Source organism: Acomys minous (genome assembly GCF_964271855.1).
Source record: "Acomys minous genome assembly, chromosome: 8".
Lineage (NCBI taxonomy): Eukaryota > Metazoa > Chordata > Mammalia > Rodentia > Muridae > Acomys > Acomys minous.
Genome location: NC_140489.1, coordinates 50439057 through 50451418, shown reverse-complemented (window position 1 = coordinate 50451418; position 12362 = coordinate 50439057).

The following is a 12362-nucleotide window of genomic DNA, read 5'->3' as shown; positions in this document are numbered from 1 at the left end:
ATTTCAGGAAAGGTCCAAAAAATGACTGGCCCAGTTTCAGACCAATGCTATGAGAGACATTATTAATAAAAATCTGCTATAAAGAGACTAATATTAACTGTAATCACAGAGGCCACGCCCAGCAACTCGTTGAAACTGATGGAGAGACCCAGAGCCAAACACTGAAGGAAGATCATGGAGTCCTGTGAAAGAGGAGGAAGAAGGATTGAAGGAGCCAAAGGGGTCAAGGATATCACAAGACAACCTACAGAATCAACTACCTTGGATCCATAGGGGCTCATAGAGATCGAACTGCCAAACAGAGAGAATGCATGGGACAGACTTAGGCCCTCTGCACAGTGTAACAGTTGTGCTGCTGGATCTTCATGTGGGGCTCCTAAAGCAGGAGCAGGGGCTGACTGTGTAGCCTGCCTTTGGACCCTTTTCTCCTAACTGGGTTGCCTTGTCTAGCCTCAGTAGACGATGCGCCTAATCTTGTTGCAACTGCAAGGCTGGTTCAATATCCATGGGAGGCCTCCCCTTTTCTGAGGTGAAGGGTAGGAAGAAGGGAAAGGGGATGGGAGAGGGACTGGGAGGAAATGTGGGAGAAGACGCTCTAATCAGGTTGTAAAGTAAATACATAATTTATTTTAAAAAATTATTTGAAAGAAAAAACAACTCAAGTATGAAGTGTTCCTGCATCAACCCATCTTAGATTCATTGCCTGTCCCTCCAAATACTTTCAGGGCTCCTCTAGAGTTGAAGTTGGGGGAGGAGAAATTATCTTTCTCTTAACATTTAGAATGTACTATGATGAATGCTTCTGAAAAGAACTTTATGTTACAGAATTATCATAAAATAATTACATATGCTAAGATGACTATAATGTTACTAGGTAATGTGGTCAATTGTCTCCCAAGTTGTAGAAACAGTTTATTATCAGGCATATGTTCCTATGCATGCATGGCTATAAGAGGTGCCATTTAAAAAATTTTTTACATATACATTTATATTATTACACATATATACAATAAACTACCTACAGTGAGAAGAACCACAAAACAATCAGGAATTATATAAATGTTACATTTATAGTGTTTTGGCTGTTTGTATTTGGCAGCCTTGAAGAAAGCATCTTTCCTATCCTGGTGAGTCTAAAATTCTGAATGTCATCTTTATCTATCATATCTCATCATTATCAACTTAGAACATCTATTTTCACACACATTATATGTATTTCTACTCTAATATGAGGTATTTTGCCCATACAATTCAATTATAATACAAGGTTTACTTCCAATACTTTGAAAATGCTATTGCAGGCTATTTAGGATTAGTAAGTAATACAAGTTAATTGTTAGTTGATCAAATCATAACATATCAACTACTAGTCTATTTTTATCACAAGAATATACAGCCTAGATATAACAGCTAGAAATGATTCTACAGAAAGATAAGGTAAAACAGATAAGTTCTTCAAAAACTTAAGTGTCATTTTTTAAATTTTTAAATTTAATTTTATTAATTTATTCTTATTACATCTCAATGGTTATCCCATCCCTTGTATCCTCCCATTCCTCCCTCCCTTCCATTTTCCCCTCCCCTATGACTGTGACGGAGGGGAACTTCCTCCCCCTTTATATGCTCATAGGGTATCAAGTCTCTTTTTGGTAGCCTGCTATCCTTCCCCTGAGTGCCACCAGGTCTCCCCATCCAGGGGGCATGGTCAAATATGAGGCACCAGAGTACCTTTGATGGGACTTGGAACTAAACAGAGAATTCTCAACAGAAGTGCCATTTGAGCAGTCTTTCTTAGTATTTTTTTCCTGGCCCCTTGCTTTCTGAAGGAAGAACAGTCAATTTTCTCAGTGTTTCATGAAGAAACCTAAATGCCAGCCCCTCCCCCTCTCATTTTTTTTTCACATTTTCCCTTACAACCTCAGATGTCAGGTATATTTACTTTTGATTTTCTATCCATATCAAGTATTTCTCAAATTCATGCAGAATCTTTATGTTCTATCAGTGTTACAGTGTTGTCTCAGCAACACTTCTTAATTTGGAGTACAGTTTAAAGAATTTCTTCTTACTACATAGCCAAGATTATTTTTACTATCAATTTCATCAGTGATAAAATAATTTTAAGCTCTGTTATGGCCTGTTTTTAGAATTCAGTAATAGCACTATTTATTAGGACACTTCAGACATCAACTGTTATAGAAATTGTTGTTCATTTATTCCAGAAACTTCTTCCTAGAATCCTAGGGTGCTATTAATATGCACATCTTTATTTTATAATACACTTACCTTACTTTATGATTCTATTCATCTGAACAATGTAAAACAGATAGAATTAATTTATATGCATCTAAGACTAAAATAAAACCCATGGTGACACCCTAGGAAGACACACAAAAACTTCAATACCTGGAGGCTAAAAGTCTAGAAAATACAAAGAAAAGGTCATTGAGATGCTCATAAGGTAAATGCAAGCCTGGTGACCCAAGTTTGATCTCTGAAACCCATGTAGAGATGAAGGAGTAAAAGAAGTTAATTGACTCCACAGTTTGTCCCCTGACCACATATAGGCCATGTCATACACCCACATTATATACATATGTGTGTGTGTGCGCACACATACACATATGCACACACACACATCAACAATAATGAACACAATAAGGTTGTTTATGATGATGGTAATAATAATAGAAAATGCAAAAGTTAAAAAGTAATAGCCATGTCTCTTCTTATGCAAAAATTTAGGATATATTAAAATAGTACATGGTTTTTGTCATGCACTTCTATTTGCAAGAAAGTGTGTTTCATAGTATTAGATGAGGCCCAGTGACAAAGTTCTGTTCAACTTAGTTTTGAGATTTACTTTTAGGTGAGGAAAAGTCCTAAGAGAGCATTTATGGAGAGTCTATATATAATGAGAGAACATGAGGGGGACACAGCCACCTGTATCTAATGATGACCTCACCATTATCTCCACATTATCTCCAGAACATTCTTCTTCTTAGAGTCAACCCCATTTACTTAGTTTCTCCACAGAATTATCTGACACTCATGTGCCCAGCAAAGCGAAAACTGCGCTTATCAATATGGGGTTAAGCTGTTATGTAATTCACTATCCTTCTGTCTGAGCCTCCTAAGTACTGGAATTATACATATATATCACCACTTCTGACTTTAATTATAACATTATTTAATCAGTTATAAATCCTTATGAGGAAAAATCTATAAAGTGATGGATAATCACTCTTACAAAACATATATATTAAATGATAAAATCTTTTTCTAAATAACAGATTAATTTTTTGCTTCAAGAAAAAAAACATAGCTTACTACAAATATGTTTGCACTAAAACACACCTATTTCAAAACTATTTGTTCGCTACACTTGAAAGAAAAATTAACTTAAAAGTATATGCTAATATTATATTTTGAAAAAAATGGTAAATATTGCATGTATCTTGAACAAAACTTTGGGATGATTGTAAGATTAAAATTTCACCTTGAAATAATATTTATTGATATTTATAGGTGGGTCATAATACATAAAATAATCTTCCTAAATAGGATTTATTTGCCATCTAGAGCTGGCAGTAGCAATATCCAAGAAGTCTACTAAAATTGACACTGTCAGTCAACCTTTGACTTATGATTAATAATCTTTGAAATTAAGTGTCAGATAGTTAACCAAACTCTAGAAAATTCTAGGCTAAACAAGTCTAGAAAGATCTAGGAAAATTACCTTAATGCCATAAACAACGAACACCTATATTGTCACTTCCCTTTCTGGAAGGTATGAGGACAATTTGTGGGAGTCGATTCTCTTCTTCAATGTGGAGTCTGAAAATCAAGCTCATGAAAATCAAGCTCAGGTCTTCAGACTTAGCAGCAAGATTCTTTCCCTGCTGAGGCACCTTGATGTTCCTGTTACACATTTGACAGTTTATATATAAAAACACACATTCCCATTATTTCATGAAATGATAAAATGGATTCTGTTTTTATATTTCCTAAGCATGTATCTCAGATTCAATTTAAAAAAACCTAACAATATTTCTGGCTTAGTTGATGTAGCCTACACCTGAAAAATCGTATTTTTAATGGACAGCTCTTAACATCTGAGCTATTTCTCAATATTAGCATATGACGCATACATATTTATAGGTAAAAGGTAAGGATGATATGGGACAGAAGGTACATCTGTCCCTATGGAGCTGTGGAAGCTCCAGGATTGAAGGGGTCATGGAGAGCAACTGAGGATTTGATCCATGAAGAGAGCCCAGGAAAGGCTATTAGTTAAAGTGCAACCCAGTCACAGTAGAAGACCCCAGCTTTTTGGAGATGCCAGTACCATGAGACTCCTGTCAAGAAAAGTATGAGCAGTGGACTGGGGATGTCTCAAGCTTAGAAGACAAGCTGTGTGTGCTGCAGAGGGCAGGGCTGGAGATGTGACACCGGCCTTTTGGAGGAGCCAGAATATTGTGTGGTTTTGCTTTGTTGAGGTTGTGACTATACTCTGGTTTTCCATATGAAGCAAGAAATCATTTAAGTTATGGTTGATTTTTAGGAGCCCATGTTGAGAGACTTTGAATTTTTAAGAAGTTTGGATTTTAAAAGAGACTGAATTTTTTTCTTACAGAGACTGGGCTGGAAAAGTATTTGAATTAGTAAAAACTGTGGCACATTTAAGTTTGTAATGTGGTTTATACTTGTGACAGTTATTAATATGAGATTTTGGGTATGGACCAAGAGAAAATAAAAAAGGAAAGGTTATGTCTTTAAAAATGCCCTCATAAGATCCTATAGAACATTTTATTAATTAGTGATTGGTGTTGGAGGGCTCAGCCCACTGTTCATGGGGCTAATACTGGGATGGGTCCTGGGTTCTATAAGACCCAGTAAGCAGCATCCTCCATGGCCTCTGCATCAGCTCCTGCCTCCAGGTTCCTGTCCTGATTTGCATAAGCCAAGTAAACCCTTTCCTTCCCCCCTCAAAAAGGAATGATCCACGATCACCTATAAATTCCCCGTCAAATTCTCAAAATCACCTAAATTATGTAAGTTTGTTCATATTAGTAAAGGAAATATAAATACAAGCAAAGCATTTATAAAGATTGCCTACTTAAATTCTATCCAAGGAAAGTATGTTTATTGTACATTTAATAACTTTCAGTAGCTTCTGTGATATAAAAGTTTAACTGGTTTTATTCTCTTGAAATATATCATAGGCTACTCTAAAAAGGTCATCGTTCACTAGAAGGCGTGCACGATATTAAATTCACTCTCTATGCCAGCGTGGCTCAAAACAAACATCAAACATTTAAAAATCATAAATTACATATTATTTATGGCTAAAAGCGGTACCAGTGGTGTCAGTTTCCATTTTCCATCTCTTAAATTATACTTTTTAGTTGATGATTCTGCTCTTATGATTTCACATACTCATCTATTTTATGATGTATTCCTTCATAAAGATATGCTAAGAGGAAAAATCCTTAAAATAGAGTAACTGCAAAGGAATTGGTTAGAAAAACACTGTATATATAAATCTATTGTATCAACTTTTATCATTTTAATGTTCTCACAGAACTTCTCACACATTTCTTGCAGCTATAGTCACTTGATGTTGGCAAGGTACCATTTTATCCCTAAACTTTTGTTGACATTGAAATATGACAGTTACCAATGTTAAGTCCATAAAATATTTACACAGCACAGCAAATTAAGCTTTAGACTTTTGGCATTTACACACAGAAGATGAGCCTCCCCAACACTCAGCATGCTTAGGTCCCTATATGGTGACTGTACACTGTACACTGTACACTGGTTCAAAGGGCAGCAGAAGCAGCAGGCAGGTACTTCAGGACACTGAACACTATGATCTCGAAGCACATTACGATGTCCCCCTAGTGTGTGTACCACACCACCTCCTCCTCCAAAGTAGCCTCATAATCCTAGAATGGCAGGTTCAGCTGATACAAAATAGAGACAGCACAACATTTATTCTGTTGAGATGCTCTACAGCTAGCCATGCACTGTGACTTTGAATATAAGTCACTCTCCCCAAACGTCCACATTCATCTGTGTTTCTTAATTGTGCAATCAGTCAATTTTGCACTCAATTGTTATTTCTGTCTTGTAGCACTAGAAAACCTGTATGGCAGCTAGAGACTGTCAGTACCCAACGTACCATTTTTCCCCCATAATATGGAAAATACTCTAAGTCCATGTTCAGGATAAGTTGATATATTTGTTGTTTTCATCCTTTGTCACACATGCCATCTGTGGAGCTCTACAGATCTAACTTGATTATTCTGTTCATTTTCACAAGAATATAAGGTTGGAGCAGCCCAAATCAACATCATCCACACCCCTACATTATTGAATCAAGGAAACTGGAGACTGATATGCATTATAATCTGTACCCTTCTCTTCAAAAGTGCTCCATCAGGGCAGTCTGTGATATTTTTCTGTTCATCTAAAGAATATGGCTTTAGGAATGTCTTCTGGTGTTCAATGCTTTTCATAAGTCAGTGGCTCAGACCTACTGTATGTATATTCCAAGGCAGCCAGTGGTTTTGGAAAAAGTCCTAAGTCCTGGCCTAGGAATCTGGTTTCAGTATTTCAGAACCTCATCATTCCTAGTCTGGAGCACGACTCACATTCTGAATGAGAAGAGTGCAGCCAAAAACCCCTAAAAACAAGTAGGTAGAAGAGCAAGATCAGACCCCAGCTCTTGAAGGTGTGCCCCAGGAACATTCCACTGGTCATGTGTAGATTAACAGCTTCCACTTGGCCAGACTCTTATGGAACGACTTCTCAGTTTTTCTCATGGTGGCCATGTGGAAGGTGGGGTGAACTGACACCACAGGGCTGGACTTTGGGCCACAGAGCTGGATTTTGGGCTTGTCAGAGTGTTTTGGCAGCAACGCACATTTTCTCTTACATTTTATCCTCATGACAGAAATGTCTGTTCAGTATAGGAATTTAGTAAATGCAAAGACAAAGACTTACATAAAATTCCTCCTGAATTTTCCCAACTACTCTTCACATTTTCTTATTTATATATCCATTCACACATTTAAAAGTCCTCATATATACACATATATATGTATATATGTGTGTGTGCATGTGTATATTGCATATATACATATATAGTACATTTATACACACAATATATGTGTGTATTGTATATATAGTATATGCATATATGCACAATATATACTGTGTATTATACAATGTATATTGTGTATATGAACAATGCATATATATGTATGTGCACATGATATATATGTGTATGATGCATATGTTATGGTTCACATGTATATATACTCCTGTGCTTTTTCAATGTATTTATTCACTTTATATCCCGACTGTAGCCCCTTCCTTCCACTCCTACCAGTCCCACTCTCCCTCTCTCTTCCCGCATCTCCTTTCCCTTATTCCTCAGAAAAGGGGAGCCTCCCCACCAACCCACGCCAGCACAACAAGTTGCGCTAAGACTGAATGTATCCTTTCCCCTTGTGGTCTGGCAAGGCAGAGCCGGCAGGGGGAAGTGATCAAAAGCAGGTAACAGAGTTCATATCAGAGACAACCCCTGCTCTCCTTACTGCTAGTGGACCCACATGCAGACTGAACTGCCCATCATCTACATCAGTGTAGGGGGCCTAGGTCCAGTCCATGCATGGTTCGTGGTTGGAGCTTCAGTCTCCACAGCCCCTCTGAGCCTTGGTTAGTTGGCTCTGTTGGTCTTGTGGAATTCCTCTCAGCTCCATGTCCTTCTATCTTTCCTCTCACTTTTCCTCAAGACTCTCCACGCTTCACATAATGTTTGGCTGTGAGTCTCAGCACTTGTTTCAATCTGTCACCGCGTGGAGCCTCTTAGAGAACATCTATGCTAGGCACCTGTCTGCAAGTATGGCAGAATATCGTTAGTAGTGTCAGGAGTTGGCTCTCTTCCATGCAGTGGGCCTGGCATTGGTTGGACATTTCTCAAATCTCTGCTCTACCTTTATCTCTGAACATCTTGTAAGCAGTGTAAATTTTGGGTTGAATTATTTTTGGTGAGGTGGGTTGGTGCTCCCCAAGTTCCACTAGAAGTCCTGTCTGTTTAGAGGGTGTCTTTTTCAGTCTCATGACCCTAGCTACTAGGCATCTCACTAGAGTCGCCTCAGTATCCTTCCATAAGCCTATCTTTGCCTTAGGTCTCCAGCTTGTCACAGAGATGACTCCGCCCACAGTTTCTCTTCTCTCTGTGGGTCCTCTGTCTTCCACACCCAACTCTCCCCAGGTCTGATCTCCACCCTCATTTGTCTTTGCCACCCCCATCCTACCTTGTTCTCTCTCGTCAACAATTTCCAGTGTCCATTCTATTTCCCCTCCTGAGTGAGATTTAAGCATCCCCACTTGGGTCCTCCTTGTTACTTATTTTCTTTAAGTTTGTGAATTATAGTTTGTTTATCCTGTACTATATGGCCAAGATCTGCTTATAAGTGGACATATACCGTGCATGTCTTTCTGGGTCTGGGTTACCTTACTCAGCATGATCTTTTCTAGTTCCATCCATTTGTCTGCAAATTTCATGATTTCCATATATATATATATATAGAAACATAGAATCAGAGATTAATTACTATTTTATAAACATCTCAATTTCATTCCCTGTTAAAGATTAATTTAAGTATGTTAGTAATATTTTCTAATAACTGCAAAGTAGCTAGTGTACACATTACTCCTGTTAGAATACGGTAAGCCTGTTTCTTCTAGCTGGGCAAGTAAGCAGGTTTTTTAACTCTTCACAAACTGCAGTGCATGTTTATTATCAAGTACATATGATGCTATATAATTGTCTTGGTAATATGAGTTCTTATACACTTTTAGTATCTTAAAAATGGCCTCTTGAAAACTTTTGTGCCATTTCCTCTTTTCATTTCATGCTATTTTCATTAATACACGTTAATAGTCATGATTTAAAACAATAAAATACTGTTTATAAATATTTAAAACAAAAATAACATTCCGACTGTGAAGTATTTATTTTTGACTACAGAGTGACTTAGGTCTGTTGATAATTATACAAATATTTCTATTTTATTTATATCATTCATTAGATCATATATTTTTTTCTCTCTTATTTCAAGAGCCAGTTTGAGTTAGGTTTAATCATAACATAAATTTTGGGTTTTCTCTTCCTTAGTTTTTTCCTGCAACAAATCCAATCAGGTCTCCCCTTGTATATTTTTCTTGTTTGTGCTGTCATACACGTCCCAAGGACAGTACTATACTATGACCAATGTCTATTCTTTCCAGCTGTCAACTAGAGACAGCTTCTGGGTTATAAACAGAGGCTTGTGTCTACTTCCATCTCTGTATCAGACTACATTTAGCTTAGACTTATGCAGGCCCTGTGCATGATGCCACTGTCTTTGTGAGTTCATATTTGCATCCATTCTGATGTATTTGGAAGACATTGTTTTCCTTGGTGACATACTCTACCTCTGGCATTTACAATTTTTCTGTCTCTTCTTCCTCAGAGCCATGAAGGGGAATAATTTGATGAAGAAATTCCATTTAGGACTGAATTTCTGAAAGTCTCTCATTCCTTTCACATTGTCAATTTGTGGGTTTCTGTGTTAGTTCTCAGTAATGACAGGACAATGATAGAGCAATGCTCAGACATAGCTACCTTAGATAATGTGTACTAGAAATATAAAATATAGAAATGTTAAGACTATAAACATATTGAATGACATGAGATTTTCCTGGATCATGTGGTTGCTTCAGAGTTTTTTGTTTTGTTTTGGTTTGGTTTTTTGTTTGTTTGTTTTTTTACCTATTCATTCACTTATTTTGAAGAGAACTTTAAAGTTTCATCACTGTCTAAGTAGGAAGTTCCATGACTAATATTTTTTCCACCATGTAAAAGGTTCTCCTTTCTAATTGAGGAAAGTGACACATGCCATTTAGTAGGAGACAAACTAGTACAATCTTACTATTGTGGTATGTCAGCAGGACAATAATATCTACTTATGTTTCTGCCTTATCATACATGAATAACAGACTATTTGGGGAGAAAATGTGATTTATGAAAGTTTATTATCTGTAGGAATCTGTAGGAACCTTTTAATGAAATTTAAAGGGTCAGTGAGTTTGGAGAAAATAATTAACATTTTTAGAACTAGCTAAATATGTGCTTTATTCATACATTCAAGTAGTAAAATGAGCACTTTAGGCCTCTTTACTAATCACTTATTTTGATATCAAGTTACAAGTGATGCAGATATCTCAAAAATGGTCACTCTTTTAGAATTACAACGGTCATTACACATTCCATTCATCATGTTAACACACTGAAACAGAAACATAATTATATCAATATTAATGTTAAAGTTAACTGTTTCCTTTTCAGTTCATTTAATATTCGGTGCTACAAAGAGCTTATTCTAGAAGAGGTTCATGGGCTTTGCCAGACTATCAAAGTTGTCCTTCTTACCCAAAAGTTTAAAATCTGAGGACTCACTAATTGATGCCATTCAGCAACATTTTTTTATGGATTATACTATAAATTATTTTTCCTTGGGATTTCCACATCACTATTCATTCACAACAAGTGAGTGGAGCAACATTCATATTCTTTTTTAAAAAATATTTTGGCTTGTTTGCCAGTTTCTGAGTCTCTTAGGGTCTCATGTCTGATTAATGTATTGGTTCTATAAGCATGAAAGGTTCTTACCCATAAAGCAAAGCCTTGTAATGGTGGCTGAGCACACTGAATTTCTGGGCTTTGAAAGGTGCTGTTAGTTGGTGGTTTTAACTAAAAGAGATGGAAATCAATCTTTCATATAAGAAAATATACAAAGCATAATGCGTGTACAATCATGTTCTTTAACAAATAGGCTGCAAAGTTATCTATAGCACTCCAGAAAAATGTTCGCACTCTACAGTAAGGTGGAAAAAAATTTCTTTCAGTTCAATACGATTTGATAAGCAAAATCATATTTTATATCTTCACTGTGTATGTATCAACTTTTAACATTCTGTAAACATATCATAAATATGGGTTATATAATATTTCAAATAAATAATAACATGAGTTATAGGAGTGGAAAGATACTTTCAGAGTCAAAGTTCAGGTTTAGTTATTTCAAAAAGCACCTAACATTTTTGTAACTTTCAATAATTGCTAGTAAAATAAAGTAACTTTTACAAATGGTTGAAAAAATTGATTGTGCAGATATGATTTCCTAAAAAAAATATTTTCCCGTTTTCAAACAGTAATTTTCCATTGTGAAAACACATTAAGGGAAAATTGTGGTCTTAGAAATTACTTTTAAAAGAGTTATATAGGTACCTGATATTTGGAAATGATTGGCCATTTAAGTGTTTTAAAATGCATCAGCTTTCAATCTGTTGAAAAGCTGAGTGCACTCAAAGGAAAGGTAGACAAATCTTGATTGGGAAAATAGATCACCTTTGTGGAACATTTAACATTGGTTTGAGCAAACAGGCTATTTCCCCCTTATCCAAGGAAAGCAGATTCCACACTTGTGTCTTATCCTATTTCCTAACATGCATATCAATAATAAATTTAAATCTCTAAATTACATATAATACAAAATAAGCAACAATAATAAAACAAGATAACTATAACAGTGTATAACAATAAAGTCATTCAGGGATAGAGAGATGATTAATCATAATTATTTGTTTTAAAAGCATGAGGGCATGAGTTCAATTCCAAGAATCTACTTACAGTGGCATGGTGGGTCACATTTGTAATTCCAGAGCTGGCCAGATGGAGAAAGGTGGTTTCCTGGAACTCTCTGACAAACCAGTATAACATACTTGGCAAGTAGAAATGTGAGAGAATGTATATAAATAAAAATATGATCGACAGCACATAAAAAATGACACCCAAGGTTGACCTCTGGCCTCTGTATGCATGGGAATACTCACACCTCTTTTCCCCCTACAACACACACATAAAGTTGCACTCACACACAAGTTAATCTGTGTGTGTGTCTGTGTGTGTGTGTCTGTGTGTGTGTGTATGTGTGTGTGTATGTGTGTGTGAAAAAGAGAGAGACACATTCAACATTGGTTTGAGCAGAGAGAAAGAGAAAAAGAGGTGGGGGGAGGCAAGTAGGCAGGCAGGCAGACAAAGAGAAACAGGTAGAGAGACTTACTTTCTCCTAAATATGCTATTGTATTTGCTGACCACTCTCCTTTTGTTAATGTGAGATAGATAATGTAATACCTCCCAGTTGGGCTAAACTGAAGAAATTATATGATGTTTTGTACTCTACTGTTAAGCAATTCTTGGTCTTATTTCCTCCCCTCCTCCCCAACCACAGGGCACAATGAATCTT